The 26,080-nt window shown below is 36.0% G+C and overlaps 1 protein-coding gene across 1 annotated transcript in view; it reads right to left on the minus strand.

Moving 5' to 3' along the window:
- Positions 1-25,542, minus strand: part of LOC129745440 (unconventional myosin IC) — a 125,237-nt gene extending 99,695 nt beyond the window's left edge. The window contains exon 1 of the mRNA XM_055738517.1: positions 24,848-25,542. The gene's annotated coding sequence lies outside the window, so the exon portion shown is untranslated. The remainder of the gene's footprint in view (positions 1-24,847) is intronic.
- Positions 25,543-26,080: the final 538 nt, after the last annotated feature.

The following is a 26,080-nucleotide window of genomic DNA, read 5'->3' on the forward strand; positions in this document are numbered from 1 at the left end:
ATTGTAATTACAAATTTTTGGAATATTTTAGGCAATCAACAACCAACAATGAGTAAACGTTAAAACAATCCATCAAGACGCGCGTAAACGGGTCAGTGGTTTGTGATTCGCTTTTCGAGTTGATGAGTTGAAGGTAAAGTGTTCTTTCAGAAAATGAAGGCGATGAACGATTAGAGACAGGACAGTATCCTGACTTTCTGAAAATAGCAAGAGTCGTACCAATTTTGCTAGATTTGCTAGCACGATGAAGTAAAGGACGTGTAGATGAAATCAAATATTTACTACGATTTTTACATTAGAAGGTAAAACGAAGTTTACCGGGTCAGCTAGTCTACAGTATAGATTTCGAGCTGGTTCTAGCACCTCAATTGCTACCTGTGAACTTGTCGACACGATAATCGAAAACATAGATTCAAAAAACATAGTCGGGGCTTTGTTTTTAGACCTGAAAAAGGCTTTTGACACCTTGAACCACGATATACTGTTAAAAAAACTAGATTCTTATGGGATTCGGGGAATTGCGAACGATGTTATTCACAGTTATCTGTCAGGTCGAAAACAATATGTATCAGTAAATAATACCAACAGTTCTTTACAAAACATGAGCATTGGAGTCCCTCAAGGGAGTAATATTGGACCGCTGCTATTCCTGCTTTATGTCAATGATATCCAGAACATTCCCTTACATGGCATCCCAAGACTCCAGGCATCCAGGGAAATGTCCTAGGCTTATTGTTAAGCAAATTGAAGAAGATCTTACAGTTCTTTTGAGATATTTTAATGCAAATCTTCTTACTCTAAATTTTCCGAAAACAAAATATATGGTGTTTCATTCAGCAAGAAAAATAGTTCCCAGTCATGAAGATCCTGTAGTCAATGATAACATGATTGAAAAAGTTATGAACTTCAAATACCTTGGGCTATTGTTAGATGACACCTTATCATGGAAATATCATATAATGCAATTGGAAAGCAAGGTCTCATCACTGTGTGGAATCCTTTGGCGTATAAAGCAATTTGTGCCACGTCATTTCTTACTTAAATTCTATCACGCATTTGTCAATTCTATTCTAAATTATTTAATCATTCTTTGGGGAAGAGCATCGGTATCCCTACCAACACGCCTACAAACACTGCAGAACCGTTGCCTGAAAACAATATTGAATCTTCATTACTGTTTCCAACTTTCCATCTTTATTCTGAAAGATCCTACAATATTTTGCCCCTTACAGAAATGTGTGACTTACAAACCATCTTATTTGTGTTTGATAATCTTCATTCTTCAACCAATAGAAATATGAGCTTTACCATGGGAGTCCGAACCCATAATACCCGACAATCAAGTCATCTTCAGCGTAGTAGATCATCGACTACACTAGGTCAACGAAGAATCTCCTTCATTGGGCCTACCAAATATAATAGTTTACCCAATCGAATCAAAATCATCAACAGTCGATCCGCCTTTAAAACAAATTTGATACAATATCTCAAGGGAATTCATGTTCGTTAACCACCAACCATCGTATCAGTCATAGTAATTTTAGTTTTTTTGTTTACCTTTAAATATTTTATTTTAGTTCAGTTTTTTTTTAATTTTGTTTTAAGACAGCTTTAGTTTTAATTATTCAATATTGTAGAAATTTTTAATCGGTGTCCAATTTTTCAACATGATACAATTAATATATGCTCCATGTTTAAAAAAAGCAACTTGCCAAAATTGATATTTTTTTCAAAACTTCTAAAATCACACAAACGCCAGAAAAGTCGAATCGATTAGATTGATGCCAAATTACATACAAACTTTCTAATTCGTGTTTGAGTTCTTTTACATTAGGTTAAAGTTATCGTTTTTGAAACTTAACTTTTTCGAATAATTTCTGATATCTTGAAAACGGTATATACATATGCCAAACATTTAATGTAACCAAATCGATGGTATCTAACCAATAAGATAGGGAAATTGAGAGCTTTATTCCGAAGAATTACTTATTTTATTAAGTTGAATCAGCAAGTTATGACCTAAATCTACCAAACGCTTTACAAAATTTAAAGATTTTAATCACCGGTGAAAGTCTATCAATTTTTAAAAAGTACTTAAGAATAAGTTATCAAATTTTCAAGATGATGGATGATTTTAGAGAAACATGAGGTTCAAAGAAAAGGAAGAACATAAGCCGTAAATAACATGAATTTCTCGAAAAAGATACAACGGCTCACCGACGGGACTTGAACCCGCAATCTGCGCTCCAGTACAACGGCGCGTTAGCCAACTACACCACGGTAAGCGTGATAGAATCGCCCGACGTGAGCGTACAAGTCGAGCTCCATTGATCGATTCCTGGACCTTCCATCGATACACTTCCTATTAATCTCTCTTGTTTCTCCATCACCACCTATCGACTCGAGATTTCAGCTGAGCGCGCGCGGCGCACATGGTCGCTGCTTCTTACGGTCAAATTGCTAAGCGCCACCGATGTGTTATGTATCCGACCTTTAGTTCAAAATCCCTTTCGCTTACTTTTATAATAAGAGAGAATAGATCTCTCAGCATATCATTCTTGGTCTGCGATGTTGATCAACTAAAATATACCGGTCAGTCTTGTGCTAGATATCAACCTATCAACGTAATTTATTTAAAGTCTCCGAAACACTCAGTTAGTGGATAGTAAGTGCCTTTAAAGTATAAAAGTACTTACACATATGTATTTAAATTGACGACGAAGAAAAGTGTGGTAAATTAGAAATCCACTTGCCGCGTTAGTCGGTTATCGTGTTTTACGAACGCATCTGTAATACGTAAAAAGCTTGTGATTGCAAATAAAAGCTTTTAAGAGTCAGTTTAACTGTGACAAAAGCTATATTAAATCAGAATCTGTTAATCGCTAAAAGAAGGAAACTATTATTGTGAACAAGCTGAGCTCTAAGAGCAAGAGTACCACATACCTAAGCTTGCCGAAAAACGGTGTATAGCTTCCCAAGAATTACCATTTTGTTGAACCAGTACAACGAATCAAGCTTGCCGAAGGAAGGTGTATAGCTACACCCATAGGAGAGGTTGCAAAAATCCAATGCCTATTTAGCAAATCTCTGTGCCGATAATGCCCTGAAATGTGCACTGTGCCGAAGACGGTATGTTTGAAAAACCGTAACTGGCATAAGGACTCGGCTCCCAACTAAAATGATGCATGACCACTACATTCAAGCGAAACAAGAAAAACATTTTATGGGATTTCGTTCCTATTGGATAATTTATCCCAGAAACAAGAAAATAAAAATATAAACCACAGCGCCCGTAGGGAGAATCGAACTCAAATCATTGCCTTGCCAGACCGACATCTTAATCAGTGTACTATTTGAGCTTCATGCAGGAAGAGGGATATTTGTCATAGGCATTCTGCCACCGATCAATCACAAAAGAAACGCACGACAGTGGCTTCCCGGCGTTTGGCCTCCTTTCAAGGTATTCATTTGTCTTGTGATGGAAACGGGAAAGCGAACGGGAGTGAAGGAAACGGGAAACCCATTGAATGAGAACTGTGCTTTGCTTACTGCCTGCTATTACATACACACGCTACATATACACAGCTGCTAAAGCCGGGCATCTTGGCCGGTGCTTGTTTGCCGATGAATTGAAGGAATATATTCTTGTTGCTTTTGCTACATACACACGCACAGCTTAGCCGTGGTTGTTTGCCGGCGAATTGAATTGAAGGAATGTTTTTTTGTTGCTTTTGCTACATTCACACGCACAGTGCTCGGTTCGCTGGCTGCCTGGTGTTGGCCGCTATATATTTCCATCCTTTTTCGTCTTGTGATGCGATAGGGAGGGACGTGAAAACGTTTTTATTTTGTTTCTTTCAGACATACGCAATTCGGTCGCTCTAGAAGGTTAGTGCCGGTGGATGCAAATCGAATCAGCACCGGTCGCGTTATCTTCTTGTACCAATGATGCTATGTAATTGATTACACGCCATTGGCACAGAGGCTGAATTTTGGGTGTAGTTGGATTTCATCGCCATTACGAGTTGGGTTTACAGTGAATAGAGGGACCATCGCCATTGTTCAACTCTACAAGTGCCAAGAGTGAGTTCGTCTAGTAAGTTTTCCTAGACGGTCTCCTGAGTGACTTCTCGCGAGAGTTTTCCGAGTGAGACCGATTGGGCGTAGGGCAGGGCTGCCACCTTTTTTTTGCAAAAATCAGGGAACTGGTGAAATAAAAATCAGGTTAACTCAGGCTACGTTCAAGTTGCGGAAATTTCCACATTTTCACTCTAATATGTGTTGTGAGCCTACTTGGTTGAATAATTCCACTGAATCAAAGTAATCGAAAGATTCCCTTTAATTCCTTTTTTTAAATAAGAATTGAAGGGAATCTTTCGTTTGCTTTGATTCAGCCACATTTTCACTTTTTCACTTCAGCAATGTTACCTAATCCAGTTCCTTACTCCCCATTTTTCATCACATTCGCAAAAATCAGGCAAAATCAGGCAAATTCAAAAATGAGGGAAATTCAATGGCTTATCAGGTTGTCAGGCTGAGCCTCGGAAAATCAGGCACATTGGCTTCTCTAGTGAGAGGTTTATCAGCGCAAAATAGATATCGATGGTTGTTGAGTGATTTCACAAAATTAGCTCTGTTTGAGGTGGCTGACGTTCAGGCCAACATAGTGAGGTCTACAGGACCTTATGTTACTGGAACATTGTTCAGCCAGTAGGATGCTGAACATTTTGAGCACTTTTTTGATTTTGACTCTTGACGTTCATAACACTAAATGGTCCAATGATGTTTAATGAGCTAAAATTGCTATATCCAGGACAGAATTTGAACACTGTCAGCTACATCGATATGATCGCACGTCTTAAAAGTCGATTTGATAAAGAGAATACAGATGTGGTTCAATGTTTCAAGCCAGAATCGCGAGTTCAAACGGAAGATGAAACAGTAGAGAGTTTCATACTTGATTTTAAATTAATTGCTTCTCAATGTGATCTAGGCGATTATAAGGATAAAGCCAAAAGAAACAGAATATTGGTAGGGATCAGAGATAAGGACTTGCGAAGAGAACTTTTGAAACAAGATCGCCTGACTTTGCAATCAGCTGAACGTATAGTGACCCAGTTGGAGTTAGTCTCAAACAGAGCCAAAATACTGGGTAGCAGCTATCAACAGAATTCAGCTGTGAGCTCAGTGAAAGATAGGTTGGGCCAATTATTCATGTTTAGTAAATGTGTGTGTAGGAGGACAAAATGTAACTATGGAAGTAGATACTGGCTCAGCTATGTCTGTAAAGGGAGAGTACCTGTTTCAAAAACTTTTTTTCTGTTAATAGCATTAAAAGTAATTGTTCAGGATCGCCCCTGATGGCATGAATCGATAGCATCAGAATTTTCTTCCGATAATTAAAACCGTATACACTCATTCTCAATAACATTACAAACAATACAATTATTCCGACACAAACTCTCTGGGCCTCTGACTATGGCCATGCTGGCCTCAGACTTGGCCGCTTGAGCCTCCGACTTGTTACAGTGATGATGTGTCTCCGATGGTGGTTGGTTGAGAAAAAAGAGACCGAGTCAAGGATTGATGGTGGCTTGATCCTTCGGAAAAACCTTTTCGTGTCCGAAGAAAACCGATGATTTTGGCGCGCATTGCCGCCGTTAATGCGCGCAGCATCGCCATGTTGCTACTGGGCCTTTTCTGGTATTAGGGTGGTTCAACGGAGCTCCTTCGTTCCAGAACAGTAATCAGAAATTAGTGGTAGTAAACGGGAGTTAACTTGAAATACTTGGAGCAGCACCGCCTTTGGTTGCTTTGCAAGAAAATATGCATCGATCAAATTTATTTGTGGAGTGTAAAAACTGTTGCAGTGTTTCCAAACAAAGATTCCATAATTTCTGAACTGAAGAAACAATTTTCTAATGTTTTTGAGAAAGATTTCTCTCAGCCTATTCGTAAATACTTGTACTGAAATATGATAAACCAATTTGTAAAAGAGCTTATGACTACCATACGGCCTTAGAGAAAAAGTGTTAGAAAATTTAGAGAAATTTGAAAAGGAAAATGTGATAACGTTATAGACGAAGAGGGGGCATAATGCCCACGTTAAGAGGAAAACCTTGTTTTAGAGTACATTCGAAAAGATTAACTTAAATTTTCGATTGTGTTTGGAAGTTTAGATTATTATTTGTCTAAATCTGATAGTTTGAATAACTGGAAGGTCAAAAAAGGCCACCATTTTAATGAGGTTTGAAGAGTAGGTTGAAAATTGGATTTCAGATTCAGTAAGGGCATAATGCGCATATGTGTGTACCCAATCGCGCCATTAAACGTTTATTAAGTGTATATTGATTTAAGTGCCCCCGAAAGTATTTGACAGGTAAAAACATTTGTATTTTACTTCACAGATTGAGAAATGTATTGTTACAGGCAGTGTTGCCAGATATACTGACATTCTTGTGAAAAGTTTATAAAATCTTTATAAAATTCAGGAATTTCAAATATTTCCGTTTATTTTAAAGTTATGTTTTCCAATTTAACATAGAAATTTCTTTTAAAGTAATGGGATGAAAGCTGTTCATAAATTGAAAGAAATATGAAACATGCTTAAAGATAAGCGGACATGGCGCGCTTTGCCCCGCCTCGACATTTTTATTTAAATTCATCCAAAAAATATAAATAATGATTGCATTAGGAAATACTTTGTTTTTTGATGAATGTAAAGACCTATGTTTATCATTTGAAAAGATAACAGGTGTTTTTTTTCTTCTTTTAGTTTACGTAATTTCTTACGGGAAAAGTTAAAAAATTGCAAAAAAAAACTCCTAAATTTTTTTTTTTTTTTCATTTTTTGTCAAATTTACGTGATATAAAAAACTCAGAAGATCCACAAATGTTTTGAACACATAAAAGTGTAAATAGAACACACTAGTTCTCCTAGACTGTAAAGTGTTTATAAATAAATAAGGCTGGAACAAATATCAATTTCTTCTTTTGTCACCCCCCCCCCCCCCCCTTCCAAATTTCTAAAAACCCGAAGGGGGAAATAAATAAAGTTTGAAGTATTTTATGTAAATTTCGTAAAAATATCAAGTATCAGAAAGATTACAAGACCAAGAACTAAATTTTGGAAGATAAGAGTTATTTCACCGTTAGTATATTTGATTTTATTGAATTTTTTGATAAAAAAATTACTTGTTTTGTAGGTTTTGTGCAATGATACAGTTTGTAATTTTGTTGCATACAAGATATCGTGCAATTTATTCAAATTTATTTGTTTTTCGCATTATTTTTTATTGTCCCCCCCCCCCCCCCTCCCTTCGCGATGCTCCAACTCCGAGTGACAAAAGAAGGATTTGAAATTTGTTCCGGCCTAAATGCATTATTCTCTATTCTATTGCATAAATGCATGTTACCATCATTTCAGAACATAAAAACGTATTTATGGTGTTTGTCTAAATTAAATTTATCATGTTATAACGAAAACTGAAAGGTAATGTTATTTCAAAAAACCGTTCGATTTTGGCACATGTGCCAACATCGGATTTTGACAAAATCGAATGTTGCCAAAATCAAATGTTGCCAAAAACGAACGGGGTCTGTACTATCAAAAGGTTTCACAAGTATCTGTACGGTCACAAGTTTTCGGTGTACACTAGAGTGCCCCAAATGACCCGACTTTTGAAAAAGTTATGTGCCGCAGGCTAAAATTGATCCTAGGCCTAGTGCAAAATCACATGCAAAATTTGGGCCAGATCGGATGACGGGAAGGGGTCGCTCAACGAGCCTAAAGTTTGTATGGGATTTTGAGACATTTTGTTCGGGAGAATCATGAAAAACCAGTATTTCATGAATAACTTTAGTTTCCTCCGGCCGATTTCTTTTAAAAACGGGTTTTCTTAAAGCCCAAATTATGACAAATATTTTATCCGAAGACTGCAAATCCATTCGAGTTAATATAAAAAAGTTATAAGGCTTCAAAAATGGGCTAACTTTTTTGAGGGTGGCTTTCATCACGGTTAATGCTTCGTCGAAATGTGTGAACGTCCCGACTGGTTAACAATGATGAATACCACCCTTAAAAAAGTTAGCCCATTTTTGAAGCCTAATAACTTTTTTATTTTAACTCGAATCGATTTGCAGTCTTCGGATGAAATATTTGTCATAATTTGGGCTTTAAGAAAACTTGTTTTCAAACAAAGTCGGCCGGAGGAAACCAAAGTTATTCATAAAATACTGGTTTTTCATGTTTCTCCCGAACAAAACGTCTCAAAATCTCATACAAACTTCAGACTCGCTGAGCGACCCCTTCCCGTGGTCCGATCTGGCCCAAATTTGGCATGAGATCTTGCACTAGGCCTATGATCAATTTTAGCCTGCAGTGCATAACATTTGACAGGTTTTGGATTTCCCAAACAAATTTGGGGCAGTCTAGTGTACACAGATCACACACCTTCAATGGGAATTTTCGGTAAAGAGGGAAAAGAATAGATTTGCGTTAAATACTAGATTACAGAGATATATTTTAGAACTGTAGATATAGGATTTCAACATATACTGCAGGAAAGGGTGAAAACTTGCGAATGCTGATTTCTGCTCTAGATTTACTTTACTACAGAAGTTGATCTTTTTAATGGTTGTTTACTGTTTCAAAATCAAGTTGTGATACCGAAGAATATTGTGCCAGAAGTATTGAAATTTTTACATGTTAATCATTCAGAAATAGTGAAAAGGAGGCAACTTGCAAGACACACTGTTTATTGGGAATGCATAACAGCAACATGTTCGAAATTGTCTGACATGCTGTTAAATGGCACCAGAACCAGCAAAAGTAAAAGATTCTAATTGGATTCTTACAACTAAAACTTTTAGCAGAATACACGCTGATTTCTTTTATTAGGGGCAGAAAATATTCTTGATAATCGTTGACAACTTATAATCAAAGGTTTGAAGAATCTTTTAGCTGAATGAAACTATGATTTCACAGTAGTCGAAGATTCCTTTGAATTCAGCTACAGTATTTGAAAGACCCAAATACTAGTATTTCACTAGCTACTTGCTAGCATCCTCAGTGGGTTATCGATAACCCACTGAGGATGCTAGTCAGTAGCTAGTGAAATACTAGTATTTGGGTCTTTCAAATACTGTAGCTGAATTCAAAGGAATCTTCGACTACTTTGAAATCACGTTGACAGCTATACAAAATGGATCGAGATTGAATGGATGAAACATAGTGCTGGCTTAAAAGACATTTTCCCCGTTTTTCAGGTTTGTGGTCAACAGGGATTAGAAAAAAGAACCCGGATAAAACAGTTGCAATAAAAATCTCATTTCCAAGAACACCGTTTATTTCAAAAATTATGTGGAAAACAAGGTTTCGATTAAATTTGTTTATCACTTATATATAGTTAGTTTAAATCAACGGTCGTATTTGAAATCAAAATACAAACATCCAATATTTTGCAAAAGAACAAAGCGTGTGCTGCTAGCATTAAACTAAAGTTCGCAAATGTTAGATGTCATAAACAAACAAACAAAATTGGACGGCAGAAATGAAAACAAACGGCCACCTTTCGAATCTATTCCTGGTTCATTTTTGTTCCGTCGACCAACAACTGCTGCTACCGTTTTCCGATAAGTAGCTAGCGCTAACACCAAATCTTGCAGATGTATGGCTTTCTTTTAGTTAAGCTGTCCTAAGCGTAAATAGGCCGAAAATTGATACGTTTCAGCTTCGGGTACAACTTCACTTTTTACCACACTTTAGCATCGTTAGCTCAGTCAGAAGTAAGTAAGTGAGCAAACGATTATTCGAAACATAGACAGCAGAACCCGTCAACAACTTTGTAATGACTCTGAATCAAACCAAGACGGCTGTAGAAGCCAGCCGTCAATTCACCTTCAAGTTTTCAATGTTTCATTGACCCACATTCACTCAACTCGCGCACTGCAAAGACAAATAATTAAATAGCGTGCGCTCTCGATCATCCAGTGAGTGTGTTTAGTAGCAACATCCCCGGTGTCACTTGCAATTGCATACAGGCGCTTTTTCCTTTTTCCCCGACACTTACTGCACTTTCTGATGCCGGCTGCTAAACGAGGAACAGAAACGCACTCGATCTGTGATCAACCAACCTTCATGTGGGCCTCAGAATCGGTTGAATAAATAACCACTTTAGCTCCAGCAGGATCATTCCCGCATCGAGAAGTTTCTGTGTTATTTCTGCTTGAAGTCCATATATTTTGAATCTTTCTTATGATCCTCTCGAGGTCCTACGGCCATTTGTACCGCCAAAGGTCGAATCGATAATTATCGTGTCGAAGCACGATCATCAGTCAGTTGCTCTCGCTCGATCGCATCATCAGAGATTGATCATCATCACAATCAAAATATTGATCGATGCTCGCCGGGCCAGGTTCAAAGATCGATGACCAACCGAGTTCGGCGGCGTGTTTACATGATCGATGATTAGCCAGCGCTTTTCCACCCGGCTTCCCCTCTTTCGAAATCATTCGTATCTTTCGAACGGAACTATTCGCTTCAAATGGCCGAGTACCTATCTGGCCCCACGGTTATCACTCTGTGCAAAGCCGGGGAATCGGAAAACATCAGAAAGCCAGCAACTATGTTCAACCATGTTTGGCTGCGGTCACACGCACGGGCCCCAAATTAAGTTGTATAGGCGTATACCTAGAGTGCGGTATTGTACAAAAAAACCACGATGCAACACAACGCAGCAGTGACTTCTTCTGATGTTTTATTTGCGTTTGAACATTTCCCTATTTCTGTGGCCGCGGAATTCGGAACTTTGAGCACCACCGATCGGTGAAAATGTGAAAAGTGATAGAAAAAACGACTACCGGTGCTATTTTGTTCGGTGTTTGGCTGACTGAAGCGTCGGATCGCGAATGAAAATTTTATTGCTTGTATTGAACAATATGTATTCCTATGAATTGTACTTGGAAGTTGACAATATCTGACAAAATTGAGGACCTCTTTAAATTTTCTAATCGAGCCGAAAATTACAATAGATCCTTTAGACCAGGGGTGAGCAACCTTTTGAACCAACGGGCCAATTAAATTTTGAAATTTTGTAGGCAAGCCGCAGTTAAAATATTTTTTTTAAAAATTATTAGCAGAGTTTCACGTCATATTTTAAAAAGTACAAATTTTTGGCCCAATGAAATCTGAAATAGGAAAGATAAAACAAATTCACGTGTTTTAAAACAGAAATTCAACACGACTTTTTAAAACCCCATATTTAAAAGCTACATCACTGAATCTTTGCTATTTTAAATTCTCTCAATTTTTTAATAGTAGGGGAGAGTGGGGTATCGTGGGCCATGGGGAAACGTGGGCCACTTTTAATATCTCAGATGTGTGTTGAGATAAAAATCTCAAACCAACTGTCATCGTCGTCGCTTTGCGTGAGCATATATTCCTATACGATTCCCCGTCTTTTGGCATTGATAAATAATAAATTCAATTGACATCACTGCTGGTGCCTCACGAAGTATTGCATGAAAAGGTATCCAGCTAGGTACCCAGCATTGGTGTCGAATGAATTTATTGTTTATCAATGCCAAAAGACATGCCCCGTGCTCCCACTCAACACCTTATAGCTTGTTTGTCTAAAAAGATACGAAGTTGCGGCCTTCGACCAAGTTGTTAAGCGGAAAATTTCCTTAAGAGAATTTATGAATTGGCACAAAAACCATTAGTGTGTGGCGCACGAATGGATGTATGCGTATATCATACATTCCCTCTGTGTGAGTCGTGAATGGGTTAAACGCATACCGCGTCATCCCATATAAGCGTGCGGGGAGTCAGTCAGTCGGTCGGTGAGCAAACGAGCAAGCCGAGTAGTGCGTGCAGTTTCCGCTGCAGTTAGTGATCCGGTGGCCCCCCTGGTGCTACTACCGAGCTTCGGAGCTCCGGACAGGTCTGTACATTTGGCGACCGTGGCAGGTAATTTCTCTTCATCATTATAAAACGAGAAATTACTTTAAAAAAATTCGAACGAAAAAGTAAACAAATGTGGTCACCGGTTCACGCTCAATTTAGTTTAGTCAATCTTGCTTGAAAATCAAACAGTTTATTAATTACCCATCGAAAATAAACTGTGGCAAAATGAGTAATTCGAATACTCATTAGGTATATGTAAAGTTGTTGAAACAAAAAAAAGCACTGCTGTTAGTTAACTTTCGGAGGCTACCTAGATTGAAGTGAAAAGGAAAGAAAACGTGCCATATTTACATATTGTTTAAAGAGTTTTTTGACATGTGCGGGTTATGAAACAATGCCGAAACTGGAATTGATGAATCCAATTTCATTGAGAAGACAACATTAAATAAAAATGAGGAGATCAAAGTAATCCGTGCTTCGGACATGACGCAAAATTTTTGCGCGCCGCGTTTTCGCAAATTTCATAAATTTTTCCCACAAAAGTGGTTTAAATAGGCGGAAATTTTGAATTGGACTGACATCTTTCAACAATAATAACGCTCACATACAGAAGTTCAATAAATTGTGCTATTTAAGTGAAAATAAAATGTGTGAGTTTCATGTTGAAAGTTTTGTTGTAATTTAGGCTAGCGTTTGGCAAGGTGGAGCCCCACGCGTTTGTTTTCTCTCTCCGTTCGCGAAAATTTTCTTTAAGATCGAAATTTTTTTAAATGGATCCGAAAGAACATTTCCAAATAGTGATTGGTTTATTGATTTAGTGGTGGTATGTGATTTTGATCCAGAAAAGACACGTTTGGAGTTTTGATTGTTGGCAAAATTAAAATTATTCCGTGTGAAAGAAGAAGGGGCTCGCACTGCGCCCTCCGGATCAACAAAGGATTCAAAATACCTAAGTGTAAATTTTGAAATGGAGGCCACGATTACCTGCATTTTGAGCTAAGTATATTGTTTCATCCTTAATTACTTTATACCATAAATTTTATTGACGTTCAAAATAAGCAAAATAAAGCCTACATTTGGGCGTTTATTTATTGCCTCAACAACAACAAAAAGAAAATGATATCGAAAAAATCGTAGTGCACTAGATTTTCTATGAAATAAATCCGTAGATGATTGTGCGAATTTTAGGAACACATTTCCAATACCTTCTGGCGGGTGGTCAATTCGATTCATGACAGCTTAGAGCTGGATAGAAACGGGACCTTTTTAATAAATTCTATCTTCAAAAGTTCGGACTTGTAGCAGCAAGTAAAAGATCTCTAACTGTGGAGTGTGCAAAAAGATTGCAAATTGTTTCAATTGTAAATTCTTGGACTTTACTACATGATTTTCTCAATCTGCCGTTTCATTACTTAGAACAAACATTTAAATTTTAGGGAATGATCAGAAAATCAAAACATTGCAACATATACTCTTATTCATCGATCGATAAATCTCGTAATTATTCAAACATTCTGTATAACGGTAAATTATTGATTTTCATAAGGAGATCGGGACATAAATTCAGTTTAGGTAGCTCAAGTCATTAATGTATACTGATCGCCCATCCTTTGAATCAATTTTTCAACAGTCCGAAAAGCTAGGCTTAGCTTATTTTGAATGAAACTCGAAGATTTTTCGAAAAATTTCGTGAACACTACCATTTTTTTTTTATAAATATACAACAACAAAGTCTGGACATTCAGTTTTATGAGGCTGAGTTCTAGGTACAATTTTTTCTGATCATTAACCCCTCATACTATCCACAGAGTGGACGGAAAGATACGAAGGCAAAATAGCTGATCTACAGAAACCCAAATGTAATATTCTATATTCTAATTATTATTGCGGTGAGTATAATGTTGGTAAGTATCGTCATTTCCTAATTGCTTAACAGCATTTAATGTATCAATGTTCCATATATACTTTCCCAAATGACATAAATTCATATTTAGGTCTTTCCATATTCAAAATATTATATGAAGCGTTTGGTAGGGATCTCCACGCTTCATTCCGTCCCTGTATCCTGTATCTTTCGCGGTTTTCATCACATGGTTGGCCTGGCCGTAGTAATATCTGCAATGCATAGGAATATGTAACAGATAATACGCTGAAAAGAAAAATGAAAGACGCAAGTCTTCCATTTTCCAGGATGCCTACACGTTTTGGCCATGTTGATGTAAGAAGAAGAAGAAGAAGAAGAAGAAGAAGACAACATTAAATAAAAATGAAATTTTAAGCGAGTCGTAAGGAAAGCTTGATAATGTTCACAATTTCAAGCGGGTTGAGAGGACAGCTTGAAATTGGAAGGCGAGTTGAGAGGACAGCCTGAACGTATCGATAAAAAAAATCAAGCGAGTTGAGAGGACAGCTTGAATTTAGAAGGCGAGTTGAGAGGACAGCCTATGCTTGCGAGTTGAGAGGACCGCAAAGTAAGAACAGCGTGTTGAGAGGACAGCTGTATTGAAATATAAAGGCGAGTTGAGAGGACAGCCTATGCTTGCGAGTTGAGAGGACCGCAAAGTAAGAACAGCGTGTTGAGAGGACAGCTGTATTCAAATTTTAAGGCGAGTTGAGAGGACCGCAAAGTAAGAACAGCGTGTTGAGAGGACAGCTGTAATGAAATTTACAGGCGAGTTGAGAGGACAGCCTGAACGTATCGATAAAAATTTCAAGCGAGTTGAGAGGACAGCTTGAATTTAGAAGGCGAGTTGAGAGGATATCCTATGCTTGCGAGTTGAGAGAACCACAAAGTAGAACAGCGTCTTGAAAGGACAGCTGTATTGAAATAATGGCGAGTTGAGAGGACAGCCTATGAATAGTCAGTTTTAAGGAGCGCGAAATAAAAACAGCGTGTTTAAAAAACAGTTGTATTTTATTACAAGTCGAGTTGATTGGAAAACCTATGAATTGTCAGTAGGAAGGATCGAAAAATAAAAATAGAATTGAGAGGACAGCTGTATTGGAAAAAGGCGAGAATGGAAGATGATAGAGTTGTGAGACGGTTGGAAGATAAGAAACTAGAAAGATGAAAGAAGGAGAAAATGTTTTGGTAGAAAGATAGCAATTTGAAAACAATTTATGGAAGAAATTGTGTGGGAGCTATGAGTAAAAGAGATTATTGAAAGATAAGAAGTAGATATGATGAGAAATTAAGTTGATTAGAAGATTAAAAGGTCCAGAAAATAAATGGTGAATACCAGAACGCAACAAGTTTCAAAAATGAAATAATTACTAGAAGAATAAGTTGAACAATGAGATAATAAAATCAATGAAGAGGACAGTAAAACATAAAAGTCAAAACAAGTAGAACATTATAAGATAGAAAGATTACAAAATGAAAAAAAATAAGGTAAGTTTAAGGTAAGTTGATGAGAATGGGCAAAAATTTAAGTTGAGGAAGGGACGAGAAGAAGCTGAGAGTAAAAATAGGAGATAAGATGACTTGCAAATTGAACGATCGTGTTGCAAAGATTATCCCTTCAAGCAAAATAAATTGCTACACTGCGCACACAACTTCAACATTTTAGTATCAAATGAAGCTTTGGAGAAATATTTGTTGCAGTCATCATTAAGTTCTGTTCAGTGAATGAAGAGAGCATAGGCGATTCTCAGTTAAACTACTTGACACGCAGCGTCAACCAGTTGTTAATGGCAGAATTAATCAGGCTTCAAATAGTCGGTGGAAAAGAGAAAGAGTGATAATTCAATAGAGTTAATATGGTTTAACGATTTTTTTTTCAAACAAAACTTGTAAGAACAGTTTTTCTTCTGAGAAGAAGGGAGATGTGTGGCGCACGAATGGATGTATGCGTATATCATACATTCCCTCTGTGTGAGTCGTGAATGGGTTAAACGCATACCGCGTCATCCCACATAAGCGTGCGGGGAGTCAGTCAGTCGGTCGGTGAGCAAACGAGCAAGCCGAGTAAAGCTTAGTTCTTTTAGAAATGGGACACTTTCATTTGCTAATAGCTCGTTAACTAGTTATTGGATATTGAAAATTTTGACAGCATTTTGTTGCCTGTAAAAAGAATTAATCGACCTATTTTTTTCAAAATTTAAAATTTACGCGTTTTTGAGATATGTACGATGCAAGAGAAAAAGAAAAAAATAATTTTGCACAGTTTCCTTGAAAATACGTTATTATCAAATTGATAGCTGACAAAACCGTTGATTATTCAAAGAATTACTGAGTTTTTGTGGTGGATGAGTATGCAAACACTGTCAATAATGTCCACAAAGTTCAAATCAAGCATTGGAGAGAAGCACATGATTGGCAACGACGGTTAAGGATCATCAAGGAAGTCAAGTCTCATACCAGCATTTTTAATTTTCAATAAACGAAAAACTAAGGGTAGATCGCTGAAATGTCCAAAACAATTTTCTCCGATAAGCTGAAAGTGTTGCCTAGTGATGACTCATTGAAATCCAACCTCAAACAACCATTTTATGATAGTTCCAAAGCTCTTAAGCTGTAAAACCGGTACCGAAAAAAAAAACGTTCAAAAATGTGGTCAAAAATAATAAAATTTGTTCATTTCGAAACAACTGTATCCATTAAAATGCTTCCAGTTTCCAGTTTCCAGAGAAGTATTGGACCAAAAAGTATCAGAAATTGAAGAAGGAGGGTGAAGCCACCTAAAATATAGATTTTACGAAGTATAAGTTGGAGAAACTGATCAATACCATGACTGAAAAAAGTGTGCGCCGGCCAAAGGGAGATACCAAGAATAAAGTCGAAATTTCTTTAACAAAAAACGGTAAATATTTTTTTTCAATTTTTTTCGTGAAAGATCATAACATTACCTTCTTTTTCTTCATAGAAAGTATTTCGTTCAAACGAATGGTTTTTTAGATACAGGCATTCGTAACTGTCCCATTTCTAAAAGAACTAAGCTTTAGTGCGTGCAGTTTCCGCTGCAGTTAGTGATCCGGTGGCCCCCCTGGTGCTACTACCGAGCTTCGGAGCTCCGGACAGGTCTGCACAATTAGCAGACTTGGTTCCACAGAAGAAACCAAAACGATGTTGATTTTTCAGTACAAAATATTCAATTTTCCCATCACATTCACATCCCATTCCCATCCCATTCCCATCCCATTCCAATACCATTCCCATATCATTTCCATCTCGTTCTCATTCTATTCCCATCACATTCTCATCTTATTCCCATCAAAGACAAATGAGGATAAAAAAAAACAATCCACCGGCCAAATGGCAGATGGTCAACTGACTCAGTTGGTGCACTGGTTAAGTTATGGCATTGGCAATTCAATTAAGAATGTTGCGCTTCCCATAGAATGTTTTTCATGCTTCGCTTGAATGTAGTGGTTATGCATCATTTTGCTTGGGAGCTACAGTACAATTTTCAGCGCATTTTTGGCACAGCAGTAGTGCCAAGCGGCATCGAAATTTTGCAACCTCTTCTTCGGGTGTAGAGTGTCAATATGTTCGGCAACATGTAACTTTATTCAGGCGCGTTCAATTTAAAACATATCTCCTCCCAAGTAACACAGATTATGCCAACTAGCATTAGGAAGTTTTATTATGGTTTGATTATGGCATTTTTTTGTGCAGCTCGTTTTATGGCGGTTTTATTATGGTCATGCAGAATGCTTATAATTTTTTTTCGACCATATGTTTTTAGATGGTTTTGAAAACGCTAATAAAACTTTTATTAAACATGCTGTTTTAGTTATTTTGAAAGAGTTGTGAATGCTTTTTTTAAACTATAATAAAACACAAACCTAGAAGTTTGCTTCAAGCTTTCTTTTGCATGTTCTATAATAGCACTCAGTGCATGATTATTAAACCGTCATAAAACTTAGTGACAGTTCTCGATCAAGATGTCAAAACAGAACACGCTCAGATTAGATAGCACATATTTGAATTGGAACTCCCATTTTTACACATTTTTGGTAAGATATGCGTGTTGGTTTTGAGTTAAAATAAAAAAAAATACATCTTTGATAACTTGAAATCACCGAAAGTGGTATGAATATCTTTACAATATGAGTATTGAGTGAAAGGGCCCAAATAGTAGGAAAAAAATTGTTGCTTGACGCCATCATTTATCCAAGATGGCGGCTTCCGCTTTTATTTTCAAAGCTGTAAATTACTGAAAATATCGTGAAACCTTCACAATATGGTTATTAGGTGAAAGTAATAAACGAGTAGAAGTCAAATTTCGTTGCCCGTCGCCATCTTAAATCCAAGTTGGCGGCTACCACTCAACTTGAAAATACTGTAAATGACTGAAAATCGCATAAAACCTATATTATAGGGGGAATAAGTTGAAAGAAATCAACCGGTAGAAGTTGAATTTCGCTATCTGACGCCATCTTGAAATCCAAGATGGTGGCTTCCGACATGACATGAAACCCAGGTGGTAGTGGGTGGAAGGGCTTAACGAGTAGAAGTCGAATATTGCTATCTTACGCCATCTTGAAATCCAAGATGGCAGCTTTCTATAAACTTTAAAAATGCTCTAAATCATTGAATATCGCATGAAACCTCCAAAATATGGGTGTTTGTCAATTGGGATAAGCTATAAAAAGTTTATTTTTGTATTCTGTCGCTATCTTGAAATCCAAGATGGTGGCTTCAGCTGAACTTAAAAATACTGTAAATGAATGAAAATAGCATGAAACTCCCAAATATATTGTATTGGGTGCTAAGGCTAAATGATAGAAGTCAAATATCTCTTTTCGCGTTTCTTTGAAAATATGTAAGTGACTGAAAATCCCACAAAAACCACCACAATACAGACCCCATTCGTTTTTGGCAACATTCGATTTTGGCAACATCGAATTTGGCACATGTGCCTAAATCAGACGGTAAACAGAAACAACATAACCTTATAGTTTTCGCTAGAATAAGACCAATACAATTTAAACATAAGAGCATGATAGGAATAATATAATTTCATAAATGGCAAAAAAATCAAAAACTATAAACAAAACAAGAAAAGTGCTAAATGCATTAGAAACATAATGAAAAAATAATAAAAGTGATTTAAAATTATCTAAATTGTCTTAAAATAGTAGTTTTAATGTAGTATTACGTGAAAAAAGTTGTGTTCAAGCGATTTTCATTGATTAACAATATTTTAAATTCAGTGGAAGCTGCCATCTTGGATTTCAAGATGGCGTCGGAAAGAAAAAAATCGACTTCTAGTTTAGCCCTTTCACCCAATACCCGTATAGTGGTGGTTTAATGCGACTTTTTGTCAGCATTAAGCATTAAAAGTTGAGCGGATGCCGCCATCTTGGATTTCAAGATGGCGTCTGATAGCTAAATTCAACTTCTACTCGTTTAGCCCTTTCACCCGATACCCATTTTGTTGGGGTTTCATGCGATTTCAAGTCATTTACACCATTTTAAAGTTCAGCGGAAGCCGCCATCTTGGATTTCAAGATGGCGTCAGACAACGAAATTTGACTTCAACTCATGATTTATTCCACGGGTCATTCAAAACCAATCCCTTTTCATTCAAAAAGTCTGTCCTCATTTACTGTACTAATGATTAACAACTCAGAAATGAGGAACTCAACCTTAGCGTGTAATTGGTTGGCTTGCGAGAGAAACGTCAAATCGTAGCTTTTTTTGGGGTCATCATTAAACCATAATAAAACTATGAATTGACTCACGCCATGTTGGTTGCAAAATCGAAGGGCACAAAATGACGCCATGTTGATGGATTCACAATGCAAGCATTGGAAAATATTTTTTCAGGCCTTTTTCCATCAATTCCATCATGATTGACCATCAGATTTAACGAGGCGCATTTATTTTAAGATACTATTTCATATACATTTTACCTAAAATCTTGACTGGCAGTAGAAAAGAAGCTCAATATATGGGTAAAACATTGGTTTTTTTAGCTTTTAATTTTACCAGATCATATCTGAATAATGCAATCATCATTCATCAACCATTATGGTTGCTGGAAAAAATAAAAAAAAACTCCGAGAACTGACAGAACCGAAAAAAAAACAAAAATTTCTAACATGTTTTATAATAGCTTTTTAAAAGCTTTGGTGACCAATATTGATGACCAACAATTATATGTCTTGATGACGTTTCTAGGGTAGGGCCAAATAGCCTGATTTTGGCTTTATTAGAGTCCAGGTGATGTTATAGAATGCGCTTTAGCTTTTTATGAAGATTAATGCGATAGTCCAAACGATGTTTTGCTGACCATAATAAAGCTAAAATTGTTACTTGGGCTTGGACCCCGAATAGTTACCACTGATTATCACTAATTATTTAGGAAGTTTAGGAAGTCCAGACAAAAAACTATGTGATGAGATGTCAATTTCTCGAGAAAAATCTTTTCAACATCTTCGTCCAATTGCACCCAAATTTTGTTCACCTTGAAGTCCGATTTTTGCAACAGAAAAAAAATCATATTCGACTCAAATAATTTGACAAAATTTCCAAAAATTTTAAATTTTAACAAATCTTTTAGGCAACAAGAGATATAGCAATTTTAGGTAGGAGTTACAAAATGACACTCCTAACTCCTAACTTATAACACAATGAAGAAAAAATCTGGAACTGATGAGTGTTAAAATGATGAATTTAAAGCAATAAAAAATACTTTTTTCACAAGCAACTGAACAAAAATTTTAAATAAAATATTAATAGCGTTTCACATGCCTTCACAAATTTCGATCTTTATTTTGATTACGGAGTTATGTTTTTATTCTAGTTCTGAATTCAAAGATTTTGCTCTTAAATTTTTATTAAGAATTCAATTTTGAATTGATATCTTGAGTTATGAAAAATCAATTGATTCTCTATCATATAAAATCAGGAATCCTATTTTTATCATGACATTACAGTTGAAAACTTTTTTTTTTTTTGCCTCTTTCATGTAGCTGTTAATCTGTTAAATCTTACTTCTTTACTGAAATTTATTTTGCTTTAAAACGTTCAAATTTTGATACCGGATCTGCTATTTTATTTCAAAATCATTTGTATTTCCCATCTGAAAACTGTTTTTTTAGCTTAACATCAACCGATAACTGTTCTTTAAATTTATTAAATTTTTTATTCTGAATCTATTCCCCTTTTTCAAAATCTTGTGTTTTGAATTTATTATTAATCATTCATCTGAAAGTGCAATTTTGATACAAATTTTGAATGCCTCTAAAAAGCATATTTTAACGATTTTGTTTGTGAATTATTTAATATTATGTTCTACTTCTAAATTTATAAGTCTCACCTCCAATGACTCATTGGTTTTTAACAACATTATAATCTTATGGTTTTTGTAGAAAGTACTTGACACATTAAGGACCACGAAGAAATATAAGCCGAGAAACGCCGAAATTTTGCATTCCATATCTTAAAATTCACAAAATTGTGTTCAATGTTGTAGAATATAGTTTCATATAACATTTGAGTTGTATTCCACGTCAAGCAAAAGTACGAGAATTCTCGTATTTGTTCCGCAATGTGTTAAAACAAATTCAACTTATTTGTGGATTTTTTTTTAAATATCGTTCATAAATAACACTGGGGAATAGCATTTTTGGTGCCTATGTTTCAATAAAAGATTTTTTCTTGCATCTCTAGGTTTGGTTATATGAAATTTGAATATTTGAAAATTATTCAGTTTTGATTTAAATGTATCATTTATATCTGATGAACTAATCAACCTTCACGAAATGCAAAACTGGTTCTGAAATGCTTTCACAATTATTAAAAATTCAATAACAAAAAATATTGAAACTTATTCTGATATGAAGAACCTTTTTGAGTTCTTAATACTCAAGATTGAATTTGACCTGTGCTCAAAACCGCAAATTTATTTGACTTATGGTTTAAGAAATATATGAGGTTTCTTTTGGCTTAAATTTCTCCTAAAATTCCCCCCAAATTCCCCTTATTTCAACAGATCTGGGAAAAAAATTAATCAATAGAAAAATTTCCTAACCTTTTTCTCAAAAATCAAAATTATATTTTCTAAGTCTTTGTTATCCGTTTCTGGGAAATTTGACTTCTAGTTTGTTGTTATTTTCGTAGCCGCAAATATTGGCCAATTTTGATGATATTAGATTCATTGTGTAGGTAATTTATTCTAGTTTTTTAATATACATATTTCAAAATTAGGTATTAAATTAAGTAAATTAAGTTTTACCAGGTTGTCTGTAGTCTGTTCCAGATGAAAAAAGTCCCAAATAACTTTGTTAAGCGATCAATTTTTGACAATTATGTTTTTGCTTTGCTGTATCTCATTTCTCAATGGACCGATTTTCTAAAATCAAATTTAGGTTTGTTTTTGTTAATTTAATTAACATTTTCATAGGTTTCTTTTTTCTCTTGGTCTCTAAAAAATCTGAGTTCTTCAGTATATTGAAATGATGATTAAGATGCTTTGTATCTGCGCTTCGGGTCATATTGACCCAAACAGCTTTTGAAGGTTAACTATATTCAAAAGTTAACCCGAACCGAAATCTTATAGAGCTTATTCACTGCCTTAAATTGTTTGTATCAGTTGTTTAACTCTTTGCACCTCGGAAAAAAGTGAATTTTGTTGCCTTGCGTAATCAAATGCGTCTGGCAAAAAACCTTTTACAACCCCCATTCTTATAATGAGCATCCATTTAATGTTTTCATCTTTTTATTTTCATTCTTCATTTTCATTCATTAAAACTGGTAGGTGGATAGAGAAAACCTAGAACGCTTCGTCTGCCTGAATTCTACAATGAAAATAACGTTATAAATAAAATTCGAAGTGTTTTACAGCTGTGATTTTTGTTACTCAATCAATTTAAATAAATCAGAAAAAAAGGTTTTAGAAGGTTTTTGACTTTGAGAATAATTCAAGTACCATCTTAAAGGTTTTTTTTTTAATTTGAGGTGAAAAAAGTGTTTGGTCTTTGTTTCAGCGGTGTTTAAACTCGCCTCGGAAAGAATCATTCGGCTGATTTTTTCCGAGTTTAACTTGTTGTGTGCAGATTGATTTTATCTTCGTTCCAATCATGACGTGATTGCACACAAAACGAAGAGAACAGTTCCGAGTTGATGTTTTCCCCTCCTCGCAGGAATAAAATCACACCAATGAAACAACAGAACGAAGCTTACCGTACACGAATGCTCACGAGCGATCGTTGCCCGACGGACCGAGTTAACATTCCTCGCACCCTTCTCTCGCTCGTTTCCCGTTCCCTTGTATCTATCACTTTTAGCCACGCCCCCATGCGTTGTCCGATTGATGTGTTCGGCTGCCGAACGAAAACGATTTTTTCTTTAATTCGCTGAACTGTTCGTTTGCTTCGCTGATGTTTCTCCCCCGATTGCTGTTTACTCCTGCCGAGTTTACCCGAAGCTTACTTCCTGATGCTTTCCGAGTTGAACTTTAGATAGCATCATTGCAGATTGAGTTTAACGAAATAAAATCGTTCTGCAAAGAAGGGCAAAGTGCGAGTATGTAGACTCGCGATTTTAACATCTCTGCTTTGTTTTAGTTAATAAGTTTAAAAAAACACTAAATATAATTTGTTTCTATTCAGTTAATTTTTTTACCAAAAGTTTGAGAAGAAAAGTTTTAATATAAAAGTGAATTAGGAAAACAAACTTTTTAAAAATTCTAACTTTAGGATTTAAATGAAAATCTTTAAAATCAATTATCAAGGTATCAAACTAAGGAAAAAAAGGAGCTGAAATATTTAGACATCATTCAAAATTTACATCCTAGGTATATTCTTATTATTGTTTACAAGTAGTTTATTAAGGCATTTTACTCTTCAGTAGAGCTTATATTCAATTGTTTTAAGAAAGAATACTATGTAATTTAAAATTAAAAAATTTCTTCAACAATTTTAAGAATCAATAGAAATAAAAACCAAAATAAGAAAAAAAATACACAAACTTTTATCAATCTTAAACAAAGTTATAAATTGAACATACAGAATAGAAGAAAACGAAATTTGTTGTTTAGTTTTCAAAATAAAAAGTCATGATCACAGCCGAGTATTTGTTACTGTACTAGTTTGCTTGTTTTTTAGTCGTAAACCGCAAATATTTAAAATATTCTAGCTTGACAACAGATTTTTTTAAACCCAAATAGAAAAAACTATATTTTTTTTTAAATAAAAGCAGTCAGGGGGTAAAATAAATTTGTTATCTGAATGTTCAAAATCCAAAACAATCAGCACACGTAGATAAAAAATATTTATTTTCATTTTGAAAATTATATTTCAACTTCATCGTATTTAAGCTTTGAACTTTAAATTGTAATCCTAAGCTCTGAATTGAAAAATAAATATAATTATTAAATTAAAAAACAACAAAAAATCAAAATAATGATAAAAATAAACAAAATCTAAAATTTAATTAACAGAAATAAAATTGACTCCAAGATCAACACACAGAATTGTAGACGATATCCGAGAATTTTTTTTTTACCATATCACTTTTCCTAGTTTATAATCCCTGGTACCTAAACCGAATGTAGAGTAACAATTCAAAGTTTAAATTTAAACACTGAATGCCAGAATTTGAATCAAACGAATCTCATCGATGTGAAAATGATGTAAAACCAGAAAACATTGAAAAGAAAATACGGAAAGCAAACTGTCTAAACAGAACAAAGTTACTTTTTACTATTTTAGGCTTCTCTAAATTTGGAACCAGAATACAGAGCTAGCTGAAATATTAAAAAGCAACTTTGTTATGATTAAACTGAAAGCACATGATAAATTGAATTTTAGATATCGAGCGTATGTACTCAGAAATGTGGTAAGAAAACAAATTTCCTCCTCAATACGCATCATGCAATACGGATATCCAGATAATCCGATTTTATTTAAAAGTGTCAAAAGTTCTCTCAATAATAATAATAAGCATCAGTTTTCCCATCCAAGAATACATTTCATTGTCATGACACTCACCGTCACAGCTAATGTTAAGATGCAATCCCAATAATCCGATGCGTAACGTTACTGCAACTTCCGTATCGCTCCAACGAAATTGCAAAACCAAATCAATCCAGTTGTTGCCGGTAAAAGGTTATTAGATCACACCGGCTATGATGATGCTGATGCTGATGATGCTTTTCACGAGATGCACTTTCAGATTTCACAGAATTCTCCCCAGATTTTTCCCACAATCACCGTCCAGCAGCATTAGGTAGCACGGCACAACAACTCGCGGCGTAGCGTAGCGGAAAAACGCACATTAGCAGCATCAGCAGCAACAACAGCGAAAAGAACACACATCAACTGCCGGAAAAAATAAACTTTAACGTGTTGTGGGTAAAATTAAAACAACCATACACTGAGGAAAAGGATGAAGACAAGTCGAGAGAGGTAGAAAAAAAATCCACACAAAACAACACCACTTCGCGACAATCCAGGCCAAAATTGGTCTTCTGATGAGTACTGGTCGCTTGCCAAAAGAAATTCTTCTTCCCCTCAGAAGATGCTGTGTATGAAGTACCTTGTCCCTTGCCCACAGGGCGCGAATTGCCGTTCTTTTTTTTCAACTGCCCTAGAAGGTCTTCACCGACTTCGTTTACGCGCGTCGACTTAAAATACGCCACGCGAAATTCAAACTGGACTAACGAGTTTGACGCACCGGACGAGACTGACCGCGCGTGAAACGTTTCGGACCCAGCAGAAGGCAAAGCTACCTTTGAGCAAACAACAAAACTCTCCCGGAGCAGCAGCAACACTACGCAGGGAAAACTCAGCAAGCTGCGTCTTCGCCGTTGCAATGCAACAGAGCGATGAGTCAGACTTTAGTAGACAGAAAGACACAGCTAAAAACCGATGCGACTAGCGATCGCGAGTTTTGTAAAGTTAATGGCGCGCGCAAGTGCCTCTAGCTTCTACTACAACCTGGCTACAGGTATGCTATGCTACTGAAGCAGGAGAGTTGTTGGGTATTCATTCCAACATTTTCACTGCTGAGAAATGTGCTGTGCAACATAAACGATGAGTTCATCATGTGGTGGTAAGTATGAACGTTCATTTCGATAACATGTGCTTGCGGTTGAGATTGTTATGCTCCCCATTACTAGAGCGAGCATGTTGACCGAACGATATTTGGCTTCATCAGCGTTATCGCGGGGTGGCGCTTAGATAGTGGAGCAGTGAAAGAATCATAAAAAAGTTGTCTGAAGA

Source organism: Uranotaenia lowii, chromosome 2, assembly GCF_029784155.1.
Source record: "Uranotaenia lowii strain MFRU-FL chromosome 2, ASM2978415v1, whole genome shotgun sequence".
Taxonomy (NCBI): Eukaryota; Metazoa; Arthropoda; class Insecta; order Diptera; family Culicidae; genus Uranotaenia; species Uranotaenia lowii.